Raw genomic sequence first — 22,580 nt, 5'->3', positions numbered from 1 at the left:
CAACCATTTTTGGGATTAAGAAAATAATTCCCCACAGTTCTGAGTTGCTCTTTGGCAATCAGCATTGCCATTCCCAATGGTTTCAGGCTACTGTGTGTGTAGCCCAATGATGGTTTTAGGCAGTGCCCTCCTGTGCTCACAACATAGGCAAAAATGGGTGGCAGCCTATTCTTCATGTTTTCCCTGTGCACTCTCTGGGGAGTTCTGGCCATCATGATGTTTTCCATGCCAGTACTGCACAGTTTTATGGTAGGGCTTGGATGCATGGGTAAAAACATCCCACAGTTCCTTCATCCTGGACTACTTTCTTGCTCCCATTCTCCTCCGTGCATGGCGTCTCATGGAGCATTTCCCTGTTCACTAGGTCGACGTTTCCCGGGTTGACTCCTGTTAAGAATTCTAAAGGGGCGTCACACACCATACCAGGACTCTGATATAGGCCTAGGATGCAGCGCACAATTTAAACATGTTTACTTTCTTTACTAAGAATTCAGATTGAGATGGTACCCAAACCATCTCATACCCCCTTTTACAAATACCTCGAGCCACAATGGGCCATGAACCAGGCCGGTGGGTGGTAATACAATATTTATTAATTTTAAAATTCAAATTATATCACACAAATTTAATATTGGGCAGCAATCACCAATGGGGTGATAAGTACACTGTAAATTGATGGAATACACTTAATTAGACCTTTTCATGTAAGATAAACCCTAAACACTTGAAAGAAAGCAAAATTAACTTCTGAGTGGATTTCAAATTGTTAATCATTCCCTCTGCAACACTCCCTCAAACCCCTATTAATCAAAATTTGCGTGGATGGGAGGCTGTAGCAAGAAGTCAGGTACACTATGCAACAATCGGAATGAATATCCGATTTACCCCAACTGATTTCGCTCCCCTGAAAGCTGAGCAAAACGACCCGCAAAATTACTAAATGTTTATTTTACAGGTGCGGTTGAATGGAAAGGGCACAAATTGAGTATAACAGTATCAGAGCAGTAAGAGCACTAGCAAACTACCAAGCAATGTCCTAACAATGGGCATAAACTTCAGAAAATCGACTTGGGAAGGAAACACAGTGCAGCCAAATCACACGTGGAGAAATTGCATTTTCTTATTTTCTCGAGTTTAAATGTCAAAACAGCTTGAAAAACGGGTTCAACAGACAAAATCGGAATGCGGTTTTTATGCTAAGGGACAGATACACATCACAGGAATAATAAGAAAGTGAAAGGATAACTCTAAATGAATGACTGGATTACATTCTTAATGGGAAAGGAAATTTGGTTTTAAAAATGAACGCAGGGAAAATCGGTTTAGAAAGGAAATGACAAGTGCTACTGAAACTATATTTTAGTGGCTAGAACAGAGGAACGCCGCCCATGAAACAGTTTAAGCTGCAGTCTTAACTCCCCCACACGCAGTGTGTCTCTTTATGTGAGAATTAATTAATTTATTCCAAATATGACTAAGGACTTATGCAATGGACTAAAAGGATAAGAAAGAATGGCAATAACACATGGAGATTAAAAACAGGATGCAGAGAGGATTCTGATACATTTAGACAGTTACTAGCGTACTTTCAGGATTACTTATAGGGTGGAACAAATGGCAAAATATCAGAATGGGATATCCTACATTTTGCTATGGAATGGGGTGATACTTACAATAAGCACTTTAATTTGGAATTCTGGACCACCAAGCGGGTATCTGAACAGCACAGTGGCACATCAGCTGGATAAAGCAGGTAGCAGGGCAAGCAGGTAGCGCTGGATAATCTCAACGAGGATTCTGCCATCTTTCCCCTTTCTCCCTGAATTAGTGGGATTTTTATGGGGTTTAATTCTGAAGGGTGGTTTTGCCTGGATAGGAGGGTCTGTATCAGTTATCCCTTTCCTGGCAGTGGAATCTAGAGTCTTGCAGGGTGAGTATGAAATGTCTGGATCTTGGGATATGTTGAATCTGGAAGTCAGGGGAGTCAGTCATTTGTCTCTCTGAGCCTCCACCTTTTATAAAGTGGATGACATCACAGGATTTACTAGGGGGCAGACCTTTGGCTTGACATGCCTCTAACAACTGGATTGGTCAGGGGTGGCAGCCACCGCCTGCCTGTCAGCCGGTTGGACCTCAGGGACCTGACATCAGTTTTATGGTGTGTGCTTAACAAAGTACACAGCCATCCCACAGTTACATTTGCCAAAATCAGTAATGACACAAAATGCACATTTTTACAGTTCTGGTGCTTTTGAAAATCGGATAGGCAGATTTCAAATTTTACACTGAACCTGTCATTCCAACTCCCAAATTTCTACGATGTTATTTAGTCATTCTAAAAATCTTTCGCAATTTCTATTGGGAACCACTTCACCTAAAATTCTACAATTGTATGTATGTGTACCTATTACCACAGAGCATGTTTGCATTAATTGTACCATGTATACTTTTCCCATGAATTACATTTTCCTGCCATTTGCGTCCTCTACATGCTAGGGAAAGCTACAACGTCTTGTTTTAATGGCGCAAACATTAAATTTGAACTGTTCAAATTTCACATTACGGCATTTTCCGGTTGCAGAAATAAAAGTCTTAAAGTTTATTAAATAAGAACAGTCTCTTGCCCAAAATGGGCTGGCTTTGTCTTTCAAATAAGGGCATTCTTCCCAACTCAGTCAAGCTCTAGGCAACCTTAGTCCAGTGTTGCCATGGAGTTTCCTTTGAAGCTCTTCAGTTTGAGTTGAGAGGAGGTGCTACCAGAAAGTCACACCTGTGTGTCCGGGAAATCCCTTGTCCCTGGCTGGAGCACTGCCACATTGTCTGACGAGGGTGCACGATCCTCCACCCTTGCCTATTCATGTGACCTGGGAGCTGTCCACTTGGAGGGAGGTAGATCCTGTTTCCAGGAAGCAAGATCCTTTGAAGACAGCGGCCGCAAAAAACCTGGCCCCACAACAATTTTATTTATTTATTTTTCTTTCCTAAACCAGAAAGCAAGCCTGTTCGAATTAAATATACGATATATGTTTTAAAACAAACCCCCATCACATTTCTATGCAAGGACAGGGCCTTAATTCAACAATTTACTTTTAAACAGATATTTACTTGTTTGTAAAAAGCCCCATTTTACACGTGGTTAATTTTCCTTGGCTGTCACTTTACAATGTGGCCTTCCCCGCATCCATTTTCTAAACCTTTGCACAGCCACAGTCATGTTTCTAATGCACAGGCATCTGTTCACATAAAAGGTCCTTTGAAACTGACATGATCTAGAAGAGAGAGAGGGCTTTTTGGGAAGGATTTGCTTGTGATATTTTGTTGCAAAAGTAAAGTGTTTTGTGTATGGCTTGGATTGAAGTTCTTTGTTAGTTCACAAATCAAGCCTGACACAGCCTGTCCTTCCAATGAGAAATGCCCCCATTTGTTGGAGCACCACCTAAATATGGATGGACATAGCTGGTAAGACCGCACATCCATTAATTTGGTGACTGCAAAATACAGTTTTAATGCAAGGCAATTGTGCTCAACAGAGCCGGTGCAGCCATTCTGCTGGAGACTGCTGAGATGTGGTTTGGTGTTGTAGGGGAGTTCAGCTAGGCAGATAAATGTACCCCACACTCCTCGGAGGATGCCTCTCTCTAAGTTGGTTTCCCTCTGCTATTGTGTATTGCCTTTGACCATTCAAGCGTCATGATAGACTACACCGTTCACTCCGGTTCTATGGAGTGATCCACATACTCATCTTCTTCTTCACAGTGTTTGCATTGGAACTATATGGGAAGCACATTGTGCTCTCTGGTGCCTTATTCGGGTCAAACATACTAGGTTGGCTGACTTTACAGTAAAATACATTGTTACTTATTAGAGAGAGGGAAGGAACATTTGGCTTTGAGAAGGAGAGAGGGTGCAACAAAGTGGAGGTATACCGTGTTATCAGGGGATGGTCGTCCCTAATCCCCTTAGGGGGACAATTGTACTGTGGAAGCACTGCCCTCGCCCCGTGGAAAATGTCTCCCCTTAGGGAAGAAGGGAGGACATCCACAGATTTTTAACAATATATATTCAAACCTATGAATTATTGATACATTTACACATTTTCATATCTTTTTCATATCATATGCTAATGTTCATGTAGTATGTCTGTGGATTCAAAATATTTGTGTGGGTTAAACTATATAAACCTCAAAATTGGGATGAATTTATAACATTTGAGTGCCAATCTGTCCAAAATCTCCAGTTGGGAAGAGAAAAACCTTCCATTGTGCAAGATAAAGTACATTTGACCAATTCAAATAATGTTGTGGATACTTGGAAGCATCAGTGTCTGAGGAGAACCATTTATAAGACCAGTTCAATGAGAAACAGTTTGTTTCATCAAGTGACGCTTCATGGATGGCATTTACCAGCTATTTAACCCCAAACACACAGAAAATAGGATGAGTCTTGGAAAATCTGCAGATGAACAGGCGTTTCTGACTGGAGAGATGCTGAGTGGGATTGTACCTTGTTGCTGATAGGAATTTCCTGAAGGATGCCTTTTTCCAGAGGGAACCTGATGTAGAAATGTTGCCCAAGACAGGACCACGGGACTGTGAATGTAGAGGTTAGACTGAGATGAGAGCTTACCTGGTGGAGATTTCATGGAGCAGTTGATATCCTCGCCTGCCCTGTGAATTTAAAAGACAAACTAAAAATGAGTATAACAATCACTGTGCATATAGATATATGTCCCAAGAACTAGTTAAACTTCTGTTAGTAATTGAAATTCCTTTAGGGGAATCCTTCAACATCTAGGTTGCTGATTGGGGTATGGGCCGTAAGGGAAACTTTGTGGAAGTGTATGTATAATAGAGTGTCCATAGTCAAATTTGCACAGGTTACATAATATTCTTTGACAGTAGATGAATAAATCAATTCCTGAGTTTTCATAGGGATAATTTATGACTTGATTTGTGAAATGGTGTAAAACATTTTCATGGATTTGCAAGAAATGATTAAACTTCTTGGACTGTGAAAACTATAGTTTACATGAAAATAGAAATTCTAACGAAGGCTACATTTTAAATGGAAGTTTGAAGGAGATAGGAAAGGACTCTGCATTAAACAGACTTTTAATGCATGGTAGAAGCAAGGTTTTGATTTATGCACTATGATATGATATGATTTGGCATTTATAACGCGTCTGTACACAAGTGTTTCCAGGCGCGACAAGACAAGGAGGGGGTAACAAACAGAGGACAACATAATCTTACTTGGCCATGTGTTATTCAGTTTGTGCAAGGGCGGGGCAGAGGGAAGGGGAGACGTGCCATGGGGGAGTTGAAGGGGAAGTGCAGCCAGCAGGTGGCTCATAAGTGTAGAGAAGGGACTGTAGGGCTGCAGATACAGACCCTTAAGTGCTGGGGAGCCCGGAGGCAGTTCAAGTGTTACTGGACATGCAGGAGCCTGGCCAGGGTTCAGAGGGTGACCAGGTAACCAGTGTGTGGAGCAGTCAGGTGCATCAGCAGGGGAGAGGAAGAGAGAGAAAGCAGAAGCAAAATGGAAGGTCTTCAGTTGCTTCTGGAGCCAGAGGTGGTTCTGCTCAAGTTTGAGAGAGGCCGGGAGGCTGTTCCAGAGGGAGGCCGCAGCAGAGGAGATAGATCTGCCCCCAATTCTCTGCTTGGAGAAGCGTCTGATCCTCAGAGAGTTGGAGGTGGATGAGCGGAGAGCTCGAGTAGGAATATGTTTTGGAAGAGAACGTTTGAGGTAGAGTGGTCCCAGGCCCCAGAAGGCTTTGTGGATGATGCAGAGGGTCTTGAAGTTGATCCTTGCAGCCATGGGGAGGCAGTGAAGAGATTTATGAGCTGGAGACAAAGGATCCCTGGGAGGCCATGGACAAGTTTTGCAGTCCTGTTCTGGATAAGTTGTAAAGGTCGAAGAGTAGAGGCAGGATGATTTAGAAAGAGGCTGTTGCAATAGTCCAGCCCAGAGAGGACAAGAGCTCTGGAGACAGTGAGCTTCTGGGGGAAAGTGAGAAAAGGAAGAATGCCTTTGAGGATGTGCATCTGATAGTTTGACTTCTTAGAAACATCAGAGATGTGAGGAGAGAAGGAGACGGTGGAGTTAAAGATGACACCAAGGTCCTTAGCCTAACAGGAAGGAGCAGGAAGAGGGCCCAGAGTGGGCGGCCAGAGAGAGAGAGAAAAGGAGGGAGCAGGTGTCCCAATAAGGAGGATCTCGGTCTTGCTGGCATTAAGGCAGAGATCATTGGCAGCACACCATTCCTGAATTGTAAGCAGAAGTCTGGTATGAGAGAAGAAGCAGCGGTGGCTGAGTGGGGCCTGAAATAGAGTTGACTGTCATCCGCATAGCATAACATTGAAAATTGGAGCAGAAAGTAGCAATGCAGTGGGCAAGAGGTGCCAGGTAGTGGTTGAAGAGGTTAGACCCCTGGGGAACACCACAAGTAGAGAGAGAGCTAGAAGAGAGGAAACACCCCACTTGCACCTGAGAGGGTGGGTCAGTGAGAAAGGAGGTCACCCAGACCAGGTCCTGATCAGTAATACCAAGGTTGTCGTGTAAGAAATTGGGCAGGTTGCCATGGTGGACCATGTCAAAAGCAGAGGATAGATCAAGGAGAATGAGGACAGAAGGGAGATTAGAGTGAAGATTATAGAGCACGTCTTCACAGGTGTTCAGGAGAGTAGCTTCTATGCTTCTGGCAGCTCGGAAGCCAGACTGGTGGTCATGGAGTCAACCAACAGATTAAGTACGTAGATTAAGCTGGGAGATGGCCAGCTTTTCGAAGAGTTTGCCCAAGAAAGGAGTAATGGAGATCGGGCGATAGTTAGCCAGAGACGAAGGATCAGCCCAGGGCTTCTTTAGAAGGGGGTGCACAATTCCAGTGGCAAATGAGTGATTGTAGAACTCGGCCAAGGCTGGTTCAAGGGTGTTGATGTGTTCCTTGATGGTTCTGGATAAGCAGGGGAGGACCTGCTTTGATGAGCTTTTCATAGATCAGACTTGTCTAGAAAAATCATAGGGGTGAACACGGGAAAAAATGAGAAAGGAGGAAATACGGCCTCAGATGAGCACAGAGAGGTGGAAGAAGCAGAGGTAGAAGAAGAGAGGGTGAACAGGATGTCCTGGGTTTTAATAGTGAAATGAGATGCCAAGGTCTTGCATAGGGCCTGGAAAGAGAACAGGAGAGGTAGAGACTGCAGCAGGATTGGCCAGCTCTTTGCACATTTTGAAAAGTTAGGCCAAGAGAACAGAGAATCTGGACTGCCTTTGGCGCAGGCGGAAGGCCAGTTTGTCAGAGGGTGCACCCAATGCCCTCCACTTCCTCCCTGCCACCCTATCCTTGTGTTTAAGGGCAGCAAGGTCAGAATCATACCGAGAGTTGCACTTGGATTTTGGCTTCAAGCAGATCATGACAGGGCAAGGACATCCAGAGATAGAGAAATGAAGGTTAGAGAGGGCTCTGTCAGGGTGTGAGTCAGCCAAAAGTGCAGGAGGAGGAGAGAAAGTAGCAGCAAAAGCCTCAACTGACACATGCTTCATGGGTCAGATGACCAAGAAGATAGGTGGCAGTGCTGGAGTCAGCTTGACCTGCGGGAAAAGAGAGAGAGGTGGGAAAAAAGGAGAACATGATCATTCCAAGAGAGGGTAGTGGTGAGAGGGTTAGAGAAGGGGAGGTCTGAGGATATCAGAACATCCAGAGTGTGCCCCGCAAAGTGAGTCGGATCAGAGGGAATACTAGAGAGAGAGAGAAAATCACAGAGGTTGCGAAAGAGTCTTGAAAAAGGGCTGGTAGCATCCAGGTGGATGTTCACGTCTCCCAGGAGGAGATGTTGAGAGGTAGAGGCAAGGAGCGAGGAGGAGAGGTCAGCCCACTCAGAGAGGAAGAGGGCGACCTGTCCAGGCAGCTTGTAGATAGTGGCCACAGTGAGAGAGAGGCCAGGAGGGATAGAGAGCCTGCAGACCAGGCATTCAAAGGAGGAGTAGTACTTCATTGGAATGATAGAAGCAGGGATCCACTCTGGGAAAATCAAGGCTACACCCCATCGCAATGGTTGGTTCAGGGTTAGGAGAGGATCTTGTAGCCAGATGTATGTCATTATTTCGAATACGAACATTTTGAAGATGAAACATGAATAATTCATATTCTAAAGGTTTGTATTCAAAATAATCACCCCACAGCTTAATCTCCTTTGTAGACCCCACTCCCCCACCCCTGATTTACCTTATGGCAGCACACTTTGCTGTGTGCTGCTGAGTCCCTGCAGCACCAGTTCTCTTCACTTCCGTGGATGGGAACTGGCGCTGCAGGGTCCTTTTCATTTTATTTATTTTTCTTCAAAACGTTGTTTTGGATGCGGGGGACACCCCGCCACTCCCAATTCCAGTATAGCCAACAATGGTACGGGGACACCGCTGCAATCCCTGCTTCCCTTGTTCACTACCATTTTCGGCTGTACATCATTGTGGTACATCCAAAATCCAATCATTTCACCCATTCGGTCTTTTATATACAGTTTTTTTGTGCATTACCATTGTAGCCATCGGGAAGGAGAGTGTCAAAACTCATGACAGAGCTAGCCCTGAAGTATCAGTGAGCCCGAGTACATCCAATCAAGCTCTTCCAGGAGATGGCAGATGTCAGAAGAGTGTTTGGCAGCTGAACGAGAGTTGAGAGTAGCGATGTGGAGCAGGTTGCCACATTTGACGGACTTCCAGGGAGGGGTACATGCCAGAGGTACACCCTGAAAAAGTGTTGGAGGTGCCTGAGGATGGGCAGAGGAGGAAGAAAGAGAAGGCAGGGTAGTCAGAGAGGGAGAAGAGAGGGCCAGAGGGTTGGCAGACGAGGGAGGCAACAGGGTGGCCAGAGAAGCAGAAGGGAGTGCCGAAGAGGTGACAGAGAAAGGAGGCAGCAGAGGAGCCAGAGAGGGGTAAGAAGGGATAGCAGGAGAGGAAAAGAAGTTGATAAGGCATGGGAAGCATCTATCAAAGAGGAAGAGATTGACCTAACCTCCCTGGACCAAGACGGTGCCATTTAGGAAGACATTAATGATGGTCTTAGAGGAGTGGAAGGGGGCCAGGATGGCCTCCCACCGGGTGCCACCATTTTTGGGAAACGAGGAAAAAGGAGAGAAAACAGAAACCATATGGGGGTTCCATAGGCCTGGAGAGGGAACAACAAATAGTATGTCGGTAAGGGTCTGTCTGGAGGAAGTACTGGTATAGGTATCAGCTATAGGGAGGCCTGGGTTGGAGATCAGGATGCCCCTTTTGAGCTTCTTCCTACCAGACATAATGAGAGGGCTTGGATAGTCAATAGAAAAGCAGTTAGAAACGATAGGTGAGACAGAGAGCACCATAGGGGGTGCAGGGAGGGAAGATGGGTGGGTAGGGAGAGAGGAGCCCAGGCAGGGGAAGGGGCAGGGGAGATCACATGGGGGGGCAGACAGGAGGGAAGCACAGGGGAACACAAAAGGGAGGGGGCACACCAACAAACAAGAACAACAAACCTACAAATCAGATGCATTACAGAACCATCAGAAAGACAAGAGCACAACAGCGAACATATAAGTAGAGAATGCAGATGTAGTACAGAACCAAAGCAAAGCACAAAGCACAACAGGGAACCTGGTAGTAAAGAATGCAGATGCAATACAGAACCAAAAGCAAAAACAGAGGTCAGCAGGGAACCTAGAAGTGAAGAATGCAGGCAATTTCAATGTGATGCCACAAATCGTGGATAGCAACACAATATCAAGAACCGTAGAGAGCAAACACAAAGTCAATGCAGTCAACAAGGCACAGAACACAACAGGAACCCAGAAGAAGAATGCAGGCAATGCAAAGTAATGCCAAAAAAACAGTGGAGCACGAGACAGTGTCAGAATAGTACACAATAGATTGAAGAGGGGAGATCTGAGATGCGAGAGGAAGGAAGGGAAATGCAGGAGGGGGTGGAGCAGGATGTGGGGATCTAGGATATGAGGGTGTGCATGTGGCTAGAGAAGCAAGGGAGCACACGCTGTAAAGTTGTGCTTGCCAAGTTGTGTCCTAATTATTTGAGCACAGCACAATACAACACACACAGATCTGACTTTCCCAAAAAAGGGGAAAAACAGGCTATGTTCTTGAGCACAGCACAATACAACACACCCCGATTTGACTTTCCCGAAAGGGGGGGAAAAAAGAGTAGGTTTCGCGAGCATGGCACAATACAACACGCCCATATTCAACTTTCCCAAAAGGGGGAACACAGGCTATGTTTTTGAGCACAATACAACACACCCAGATTCCACTTACCTGATCAGTCACAGCAGGCCGGTGGCTACAAGCTAGGTGCTACCACGGCAGACACCGGCAGACACCACTGGAGCAGTTCATAGCTTCTGGTCCTTGGCCGAGGGGACTGCCATGGCATGGGGTGCATTGGTGGCCAATTTAAAGGGCCTGCCAACCCATGGGAGTGTGGTGGGAGGGAGGGAGGGAGGTAGGGGGGAGGTCCAACAAACAAGGAAGCAACCAGGAAAAAGGAAGGGGGAGTGGGCACCTACATGCTGCTGAGCGAGAATAAAACCTTTACAAATGCACAACTAACTATGCCACGGAACACCTGTCCTCACCCCAGCACCGGATAAGTTGATGTTGGTGTTGCCTGATGATGGTGGGGATGGCCTGTGGGGACAGAGGGAGAAAACACATGTTGGTACATGCTTACCTGCTGTCTGAGCAGGGGTTCAGACCCTGTATCCTCCTGGTCTGGACAGGTCCAAACAGGAATTGCCCCTTTCTTCATCTGCCGTTTAATTTGGACACCCTGGTGAGAGACACCCTTGATCTAAGAGTTAAGGGCAGAAAAGAAGAGGCAGGGCTAAAAGGTAGGTGATGCTTAGGCCAGGTGACCTAGATCCACTTGCACCTGCTGCCCAACTGAAATGATTATGTTTTTTTCTCAAGTTTGCACAACACTTTTAATGAATCTAGATGTTGTGCCCTCCAAGAATAGAAGCTTTTATTCTGAATCCAAGCCTGTAGACAAAGTAATTCAACATCACACCTGCATTTTACATATAAGTCCAAACTAGAAATCAAACCACCTTTCAGAGTAGGATTGTTTAGAGAAAATGATAGTTATATATGATTCCAATGTATGCTTTCTCTGATGCCAACATTTGTCGAGGGTGTTCGAGAAACCGAAGTAAATTGTATATTATCAACTTTTTCTCTGATGCCAACAAGTGATATAAATATTGTATGTTTCTGATGAGCAATTCCTAAATAGCTTCCTTCTCAAGCCCTTCGCTCAGCTACCTCCAACTCTTTAAGTGTTGCATGCTTCTCCAGGCAGCGAGTGGTTGGTAGATACCTCTCCTCTGCAGGTGCCTCCCTCTGGAATGGCCTCCCTGGCCCTCTCAAACTTGAACTGGACCACCTCAAATTTCTGAAACAGGTCAAAACATTCCTCTTCTCCTCTGCTTTCTCTCTCTCCCTCCCCTGCTGACCTACCTGCCTGCCACACCAACTGGTTGCTTGGCTACCCTCAGAATCAGTGGGTACCAGGCTCTCTCTTGAGCAGTCACCCCTGCACTGCCTCCGGGCCTTATGCACTTAGGGGCAATAACTGTAACCTCTACAGTCCCTTGCCTCCTGCACTTACCCAGCGCTGCGCTGCCCCTGTTCTGCACTTACTCTGAGCATTGCTGCTCTAGTTTTGCCTGCCCCTCTCTCTGGCACATCTCCACCCCTCTCTGTGGCCCTTCTCCCACCCCTTTCCCCTTGCACTTCTCGTTCTCGCACTTGCACGATCCGAATGACACAAGGCCTATTAAGATCATTTGTCATATCCTCCCTCTCCCCCCCTTGTCTTGCCGCGTCTAGAAGCACTTGTGTACAAGTGCGTTATAAATGACTTATAATATCATATCCTTTATCATATATATTTGTCTAGAATAGTCATTTATATTTGATTTTATATGAATGCATGTTTGTGTGTATTCTAAATTCACTTAGCACGACAATAGCAAGCATGTCCGTTTTCTTTCTGTGAGAAATTAGCCTGTACTGATTTGTAAAAACTATTGTTGGTGATTTCCCCAGCATAAAGTTCATTGGATTTGATGTCTACCTTTAAATAAAACAGCATGCTTCTTGTCCTATAGTTTTGGGTTGGGATTGTTGCATAAAATCACTTATGACTGAGGTTTGAAATTGCGGTTCTAGCTTCAGTGTCAGTATGATAATCATACCAGTATCTTACAAAGAAACAGGAAAATTGAATGCATGTAAATGTGGATGTAACCCTCAATGATAGTAGAGCAGTGTTGTTGATGTCTATGAAAGAATTAAGAGGACATCATTCTGAAACCACAGTTCTGATCCCCAAAGACACTTGCACAACTTGGCTGATAGTTGCCTAAATAATTCTGAGACTCCCTGACCAAAAATGTCAGATCTCCATCAGACCTTGTGTCCTGAGAGGAGCCAAACAATGAAGCATACAATTAGTGGCAACATGGAGTGATTATAGGAGATCTGTGGGATTGAGCATGCAAGCCTTGCCACATCCTCCTGAAGCTGGCTCCAAGCTCCCAGAGAATCTCTTCTCTGCTGTCTCCTACTGATCCTGTTCCTTTACGCCATTCCTGGACTCCTCTACTCCAAAGACCTCTCCTGATGTATGCAACCTAATTTCCGAGGCCGCCGCGGCTTGGTTGCCTCCAGCCTTTGCATTTGTTCCTGGTAGACTGCTTCTGACATACATGGTCCACCCATTTTGAAATCTTTCTCTCCCCGCTCAGTTTACATGGTGATGTTCTACACAGCTGGAATCTCTCAGGCCTTCATCTACTTCCGCTCACCCCCAGCTACACGTTTGTTTGTCTATGTGTGCATGTGTATGAATGCATGTTAAGGTGGAAGCCCTACTGGTGTACTCAGACACATTTTGCATATGCTGCCTGTTTTCACCACACAGTTCTATTTTTGTTCTCTGCAGCCCCAGCCCCTACCCAGAAGGACAGCTGCTTCTAGTATTCACTGTCCCTTGCAAGACTTGTTCCACTGATCATCTCTGTTCTATCATTCCTACTGCTCTTGTCTTTTTCCTCTTTCTGCATGGCTTTTAACCTGGTCCTGCCCTGTGCATGTTGGGGACTTCTAATCTGCCTGGGATCTGTTATTCCGGCCCCTTTAGTTGATGGTGTTGAATGCCAAACCATCCCACTAGGTAAGCTCAGAACTTACAGTGCCATGTGGTGGGGTGGGGTGGTGCACTGGGTAGATAATATAGCACGTGGTTGGCTAATTGTCTGATCCATGTCTTAATAGCTTTATTGACTGCTCATTCAATCTTTGGACACCTGGCCAGAGAGTGCCAACCTGCATCATGCCCGCTCCTCCTAAAACCTTCCTGTGAGCAGTGCTGGCTCCTGGGTGGAACTCGCTCCAAGAGGGGTGTGGTCTTGCCAGGGGTCTGGGTTCTGCTATCATCAATTCCTTTGCGCAGATTGGCAAGTCAGTCCCTCACAAACACACTCTATCATCCATTGAAATCAAGAGTGAGAAAAAAAAGAGTGCCAGGGTAGAGAATTGGATGACTTAGAAAATCAGAGTCTGAAACGATTCTTGGTGTGACAAAATGACTTCTGGTTTGCAGGAGTATGAGGATGAGTAGTGGTTAAACCACCTACTCAGTCCCATCACTTTGAAAAAAAAAGACACAGCTAAGAGATATACCTCCTTGCTTTTTCTGGTAAAGTGGGCAGGCTATACTCTCAGAGGGGGTGTGAATTTGATCTAGTTGCAACCCAAACAACAAAGTATAACAGTCTAAAATATAAGCACTGTCTAATCAAGGTTCTATAAGAAATATGTATACCATAAATATACCAATGTACAAGTACCCATACAAATAATATAAAAACATACTCCTATAAATGAAAGGCATAGAAATGCAGAATATAATGGTGCCACACCCTGTGTTTTTAGAAGGGAGGAAAAAAGGCAAGAAATGCAACAAGGAATTTAAAAAGGATATGTTTCATTTCAGTGCACAACTTAATTTGGATAATTTAGTTATCGGATCCTTTGGGAATTCCTAAATTGCAGAAATGTCTTCCCCTAAACTGTTTAACTTATTTATTGTGATTGGTTTCTCATCTCATCCAATTGGAAATGCCTGGATCATTTACCATATTTTGCTTGGTGGAATTATATCTGCTAAATCCACAAGATTGAAAAATGTTGTGCAAACTCTTTAGGTGATGTTGAATGTATTTATACATTTCTTAAATATGACTGCCTGAACAATTATTAATGTTACCATCCTTATTCAGTTCCTCTTCTTGCTCCCCAGCGTGTCTTGTTTAGTTAATCATTGTGGTGTGTATTGTTTCCTGGATTAGATATTTATTGTTAATATTACAATTACTGCATTTCTAATAGTATAATTGTATTCTAAAATTGCCGTGAACTACTTTCAATTGTTTTATCTTTTTGACCTGGATACACTGATCTGTCCTTTCATGAATATAAGTGTTTGATAATCAATTGTATTAATATTACTTTATGCTATTACTTAGGTACTTTAATTACTGGGTTAGGTTTTAACTATTGCTGGTATTATAAACAAAAGCTTTGTAAAAAGATTTAACACAAAAAAGTATGTTCTTCTTAGAAAAAAATGTGAAAGAGACTTAGCCAATCTCTGGAGCCCCTAAAGGTGGACCAACGGGACATGGTAAGTATAAAGTACCTTAATCCAATGTTAGGTTGTTTGACAGCGTCAAACCAGTTTCTGGTGCGGAGAGTCAAGCTGGTTCATGAGACAAGCTGGCATCTAATCAGTTCTAAACCGGAGATTAGAGTGGTCCAATGTGGCCTCCAAGTTTTGCAGTTCGAATGACTACCGGGATTGATTTGAGGGTTCAGTCAGTTCAATGCTTTGGAAACCAATTGTACGGACCAGCCAGTGACACGATCCTCCAGCGGTTTGAGTCAAGGTCCATTGGTTCGATGCAGTGACCTTGGAGATCTGATGCAGGGTTGTAACAGGTGGTGGTTCGAGTTTATCCACAGTGGCATGTAGGTCGCTCAAGCCAAATCAGTGACGTGCTCCACTTGGCACTATGTGGCGGGGAGCAAAACAGTGGTTCAGAGGTACAATGCAGAGCCAAAAGCAGCACTGGCATGTTCACCAGGTTTGAGTGCTGTGAACATGGTACAAATGCATTTCAACCAGTTCCTTACAGTAGAACAAGTATCCTGGTTGATCTGGCCCTCCAAATGCCATGAGACAAATTGCAGAGTATATAGGACAGTGTGACTTCTTTCAGATTCCACCTTTCCAGCCTAGGGAGGTTTTTTCTGTACAGTGACTTGTCCTGGTCCTCAGCAAGAGTCACCCCCTATGTGCCCTGGAAGTCAGTAGGGAGCAGAGCTTGCCTCTTCCTTGGAACACTACTTTACTTCAATAACTGTGGGGTTTTGAAAGATTGACTCTCCCAGAAGAAGTCCAAATACATATTTCCTTATGTCCTGGATGGGCCAAAAGTGAATCAAATAGGAGTCGGTGCCCCCTCCTTTATAGGTATATGCACACAGATGATTAAACAAAAGCAAGTCTGTTTTAAGGGGTCCAATCCCTCTCCTTGTGACAAGTGGTCCTCTCCATCTTACATCATACACAAAGTGCTTTGTGCTAAAGGAAGTGGATGTGTCTGGAAGGAAGGAGATGTACAGAGTGAAACAAGATGATGGAACCATTCCCCACTTGTGCTGAGCTCCCTATAGCTACACTAACCCTGCCCCCTTCTCAGATCCATAGCATCAAAATCCCTTTGTATGCAGCACCCTGATGTGAGATTCATCCTTTTTGTATGGTGTGCACTTTGATTCCTGTTTTCCAGGACAGTTCCTGCTGAGGGTCTGCCTTGCTGGTGAGAGGTGTTACCTTACCTAAAAAAGGATCAAAAGAAGGCACACACCACTGGCTATGGTCCTGCTGGGTGCAGCAGAGACAGCCAGTCTGCAGAGAATACGCACAGCATCTCCATAGCTGGCCTGGCTCACAGTGCTGATGCATGAACGATACATATTCAGGTGTGGCTTTAATAATTATATGAAATAAAAGCCACCATACCCCAGACACAGGACTGGCTTATTTCTAAAGATGATAACTGCCATTAGGAGGGTGATTTCTTATACTTATGTAGTTTGGGAACACAGGTGCATATTTGTAATGCAGCCCCTGTGTTTAAGTGACTTGGCTGTCACTAGAGCTGTCAATAGGGAACCTGTGACCTCTGAACCTGCTCTGTGCTACTGGAGAGCAGGATCTGTGGATCAGGTTACGATGCAGCAGGGTACAGCTGTACACTATGCTTTGGCATGGTGTTTGCATAAAAGAGGGGGTCCGGATAGCAGACCACCCTTCCTGAGATAGAATTACTTCGACATCAAAAAAGCACCTTACCAGATGGCAATCCTTCACACTTTGCCAAAATGTTATAGAATGGTTCAGGAATGGGTAAGGAGTTAGGGCAGAGGGGTGATGAGATGGGCTAGTGCAGGGGGCCTTTCAAAGATGCAGAGGTGTTGCTTGAGGGCTACATTGAATGCTGCAATTGTGGTGTTGTTCATGATATCAGGAGACAGAGAGTTCTGGGGGCAAAAAACAAGGTGGATGAAAGAGCAGAAGTGAAAGGTAATGAATGATGCATGGAGGACAGAGACATTAAGTACATCATTAGAATTAAAGCTGCAAGGTGGGTTTATCGGGAAATATAGGTGACCTGGGGGGAAGACCCCCAAAACGACTGGGGAAGCATGGAGAGTCATATGGCATGGAGGTGATCAGTAGAGGTGGGTGAGGATTGACAGAGGTTATGCAGATTGCAAGTTGGATAGATTTTATTTAGGGACAGACATGAATAGAGGGGCTCAAATGGAGTCTTCACAGTCCAGGAATAGACATTAACCTTGTAATGGAGTGGTTGGTGAGGTGGCAGTGGATCTTCCCAATGTTCATTAGGTTTCACATCACAGAGGTGGGGGGAAGGAAATACATTGGTGGACATTGAGTTTACTTAAAAAGAAGACCTCGAGCCTTGGTTTTGGTGTGAGGAGGTCAGAGGAAAACATATATGAGAGGGAAGGAGTAGTTTGGCTTTGGAGACAGGTTGGTAAAATGCTTTAAAATCTGGATAACCAAGGTTTTGGATTGCAGAGTGCTGGTAAACACAACATAATACCAAGAAGCTTTGCTATACCGCCTTTTCAGTGCATTGTGGCTCTCTGCAACCTCCCTGTACCAGACAAAGTCTCTGAGACAAAACCTAGTTGTACACCAAAACTGACAATATGCACCAGAGGAGGGAATCTGTGTTCGGCCAATTGAAGGGCTTGATGCGAAAAGTGCTGAATGCTTGCTCTTGGAGGAAAATATCCTTCCACCATTTCAGAAAGAGCTTGAATGAAAATTCAATGAATCGTGGAGCTTGGTGGCAAAGTGTCCAGTGTTTCTAGTCTTATTTGAAAGAGATGAATGCAAGAAGACCTGAATCCTGGAACATTGAAGGAAAGATCCTAGTGAAATTTCAGAAAAGATCGAACTTGGACATGATGAATCCTTGATCTTGGAAATAAAGTTGCAGGTGACATTTCAGAAACAGGCCGACCTGAGAACCACTGATTATTGAAAATTGCAGACAAAGGTTGTGATTTAAACAAGCGATTGATCAGGGAAGATCTGGCACTTGCATCTAGAGACAAACCGGTTGCTGCCCTTTGAGAAAGATATGGAACAAATAAGTGCTTCAACTAGTACATGATGACAAAGTTTACAGTGATGTTAGACTTCAAAACCATCCGACAATATTTTTTAAGAATAAAATTGTTCAATGAATTCTTTTCTATCTTTAATTAATCATATGACGATACAAAATTCCTCAAGCATGAGGAGGCAGCAGCTGTTTCAGGGAACCTGAAAGAGATTCTGCAGAAAGCAGAATGTCACTGACTGGGCTCACATCTATGCTGAGGCGGATGTAGAAATCTATGAGAGCATGGGTCCTCATGAGGCATTTGCTGATGAGGATGTCGGGTGTCAGGTATGCAAGCATAAACACGGACACTGCACAATTCTGAATGTGTCAATACATTCTAGTAACATTGTAACCATCTTACCATTTCTTTTATTGTTAGCTTGTTAGGCCTCTGAACATGCTTCTGAGTAACTATTGCATTTCCCATCTTTTTGCCTCCTAGTCTAATTGTTGGGACTCTGCCTTGGATCTTCATTGGATGCTGCCTGCCCTATCTCATCCTGGCTGTATTCATTACTGTTATTCCACTCTGGCAACCAGTCTGTTCTGTGCTTCCTATATTTTTCATACTTCTGCAATATGATTAGCTCTATTCCTGAATGTGATACTTCTCTTCCATATGTTCACTCTCTAATGCATCCTTTACCTCATCTCTACTTTTTCTTCTTGGTTATCTTGGCTGTTTTTTGGAACATACAATCTCTTTACAGTTTGCTGTACACCTCTTTTCAAACCTCAATTTGCATATTCCTTAGCCCTTAGAACATGGATTTCCCTATAAACAGGGCTACACCTGCTGCTCTTTATTCTCCTCCCACACATTTCTCTCATACTTCTTGTTCTTAAGGAAGATGGGTGAAACAGGTATTGTACATCCTTCTTTCTTGTCCATTCTCCCCTTCCCTCTAATCATCCTTTTTCCTCATCCTTTGAATTACATTTTTCTATGTTTTCCAAACAATTTTTCTTAGGTTTTGTAAAAAAAACGGTCACAGTGATTTAATAGTCTTATTCTTACTGCTAAAGAGAATAAACATTCTCCTTTATATATAGCTAGCCTTGACCTCTCAGTCGCCTTTGATAAGGCGGACAGAGGTCAGTTGTGAAGCAAATTAAGTGCTTGGGGGAGTTCTGCAAGGACAGTTAACCATGCTTCTCTTATTCCATTCTAATAACACTTTGAAAGTACAACTTAACTGGGATGGGCTTTTTTCTAGAGATATTTCGGTCAATACTGGCTTATGGCAGAGATGCGTTCTCGCGCCTACCTTATTTAATTTTTAGATTTCTGACCTGCTTCTTGAGTTTGCTCAATCCTCTAAATTTCCTTTCTCTGCCCCCCTACCCCCTCCAAAAGGGGGCTTTTACTGGGCTGGAAGCAAAACAGAGCTCACCCTAACACCACCTGAAGCCCCCTTTCCATCGGCCTGAGGCTACCTTCAGAGGTCAGGGGACCCAAAAGAAGCATCACAGAACAATCTAGGAACTGCCCACATGACCTCTGACCCCAATCATGCCATCTTTGGAAAGTCTTTCCTCCTCCAAAAGGGGCTTGAACTGGGCTGGGAGCAACACAGAGTTCACCACAACACCACAAGAAGCCCCTATTTTCATCTGCCTGAGGCTCCCTGCAAAGGTCAGGGGATCCAAAAGAAGCATCCAGGATACATCTAGGGACTTCCCCGTGACCATTGACAAAGTTACTTCTGGGTTGCTTTGGGTATATACGCACTGTACTTTGGGCATCCATAAGTCCAGGCATCCAGAGTAAAGGGACGATAGAGCTAAGGGTTGCTACCATATCCTTCTCTATGTCATTCTGTGTTCCCTGGTAGCCTCTGTTTGCCACAGTTTGCCACAAAATAACCTTGCATACAGCACACAGGCAACATTCAAATCAAACTCCAACACAACAATCCACTAAAACAACGACTTGCATAAACCTGCACCTGTGAATACCCCTAGCTTCCTTATTATTGTACTGTCTCTCACTGTGTTACTCACCTATATTACATTCACTCCTGCTCTTTCTGCTGCTCCTCCTCCCACTTCGCTATCTCTCTTCCACCTCCTTCCAACAAACAAAGGCAACAAGCTAACCATACCTCCTCTAGCACTATCCACCTCTCCTCTCATTCCTCTGAGAATCAACTTCTCTACTCTTCCTTACCTCATCAACTGAACATTGCACTCTGGAAGGCTCAGTCTGTATGCAACAAAACTTCATTTATCACTGATTGCTTTCACTCCAGCTCCCCTCCCCTAGACCTTCTTGCTATCACTGAATCCTGGATTTCTTTATCAGTCACTGCCACTTTGGCAGCCCTACACGACTCCAAACTATCCTTATTCACTCTCTTCGACTGACTGCCAGAAGTGGAGGTTTCAGACACCTACTCTCTTCCCGCTACAATGCCTCAAAAATCTCCTATGCCATGACTTCTCCTTTCTCAGTTCACATTATCTCCAACTATCGCCCTCCTGGTCCCACTGGACCATACTTTGACGATCTTGGGCAACTCCTTGATTCTCTTTTCCACTAAACATCATCTCATTCTCTTCAGTGACTTTAAACTTGCCTCTCCAAACACTTCTCATAAATCTGAACTTCAGTCTTTGCTTAGTGGCCACTCTCTCTGCGGTATCCATGACATTCTTACCCACACAGGAGGTAACTATTTAGATCCCTTATTTATCTCCACATCTCTCTCAGCCACTAATACTACTGTCACACCATCCATATCTGATCACTCAATTGTTTATACCATCATCTCCTTTCCACCCTCTGACCTTTCCTCACCACTTGCTTCACCTATTACTAAAAAGGAAATGTAAACCTTCTGCCATTTCCCCGTTTCTGTCTGACCTACAGTGCTCGCTCTTCTTCTTCACACCCAATACCTCTTCAAGCAATACCGCCTTCTCCAGCTTCCAATACCTACTATTCTCTCCTAACTTTGCACTGCTTACATTCACCCCAAAGTCTCAGCATATTCAGGCATGTGTCAGCCCATTCATACACTCTCTCGCCACATACATGCATTAGCTGCTGTGCATATGGAGGTGAAACCCACTCACACGAGGACCTGCAACTCTACCTGTCTGCCGTGAACTCACTCAAGTGGATTCTTGACAGAGCAAAAAGGGAATTCTACGTAACCCTCATTGACTCTCACTCCAACCATCCTTGCCGGCTACAGGGCACCCTAAACTAACTTCTCAATCCTCCTAAATCTATGACTATGAACTCCACTCTCACATCTAATGACCTAGCTGAATACTTTGCTGCAAACATTTCTAAAATCAGAGACTCTCTCCTGACCTTCCTCATACTCCCCCCTCCTACATTTTACACTCTGCCTACTCTAGAATCATCATCAGCTTCTATCACCCACTTTGGTCATACTAATACTGACAAAGACCTATCTCTAATGATGAAGGCTTACCCCTCTTGTGCTCCATCAGACCCTCTTGCACCTCAGCTAGTCAAGCCCATTGCCCTTTTAGTGGCCTCTCACCTTGCAGAACTCTTCAAACTGTCCTTCGACTCTGCTTGCTTTGCCTCATTTTTGAAAACAGCCACAGTCATCCCTTTCCAATAAAAGCAAGGGGCTGACCCGAACCTATCAGCTAACCTTTGCTCTGTGTCTCTCCTTCCACACTAGTGCTTGAAAGGGTTGTGTTCAACCATTTTACCAATTTCTTAGACATCCAACACCTTTGAGACCAAGCAGATTTCCACTCAAGTCACTCCTGGGAAATTGCTCTCATGAATACCTCTAACTTCATCTCCTCTGCTAATCACTCCAACCTATCCTCTATCCTAATTCTTGACCTGTCTGCTGCCTTTGACACTGTCAATCACTCTGATATCCTTAATACTTTCTTTCTGCTTGGGATGCGCAATTGACCTCTTGCCTGGATTGAATCCTACCTTACACCCAGAGGCGGATTTAGGACTAGGATGATGCAACCTTCCCAATGTCTTCACACCAGCCACAACACACACAAACCCTCATACAGTGGAATAACAAAGAGCAGTCTTGGTGCTCGCTCAAAGGACCCATATAAAGACTTATCAGGGCTTTAGGCTAGGGTGACCAGATGTAAAAAGTAAAAAAAAACACTGGGAAAGGGCAACTAGCATAAAAGTAGGACTAACTCTTAAAAGTGGCTGTCAAAGCACTACACTGCAGTTGGAGGAGAAGGAGGTTTAAGTGCTACTGGTGGATTATAATTAATTTATCACAAACTACCACTATGAAATATGTTGCTGTGTAGTAAGACTGCCATAATAGGGACAGCTGCTTGGGGACCTCACCCTCCCCATACATACACAGAACAACACGATCACAACACTGTGGGAATGTCAGGCATACATGAGGCTGAAATGTACTCATTTGTTTTCTGAACCTGTCCAGCAAAAGATATGTAGAGCCCTAATTTGCACAATATGGATTGACATGAGCAGAAGCAACATCACAGTAAATAACATTATAAACAGTGACATCAGTCTTCAATACTCTAGGACCCCATTGGTAAAGACATTAAAATACGTTTTCATGTGGAAGCCAAGAGAACAATGTACTGTATAAATATTCATTATTATTAATATGCAACTCAACAGTTTAGTAAACCATAAGCATTGTTCTTCATAGCAAAAAATGCAAACTAAATCACTTCTAGCAACACCCAATGTCAGCAGATCAGGCATAGTGAGATTACATGATTTACCCAGGATCCCACATTTCGTTAAAGCGG

Source organism: Ambystoma mexicanum, chromosome 7q (genome assembly GCF_040938575.1).
Source record: "Ambystoma mexicanum isolate Mex_15411 chromosome 7q, UKY_AmexF1_1, whole genome shotgun sequence".
Taxonomy (NCBI): Eukaryota; Metazoa; Chordata; class Amphibia; order Caudata; family Ambystomatidae; genus Ambystoma; species Ambystoma mexicanum.
Note: the sequence above shows the minus strand (reverse complement) of the source record.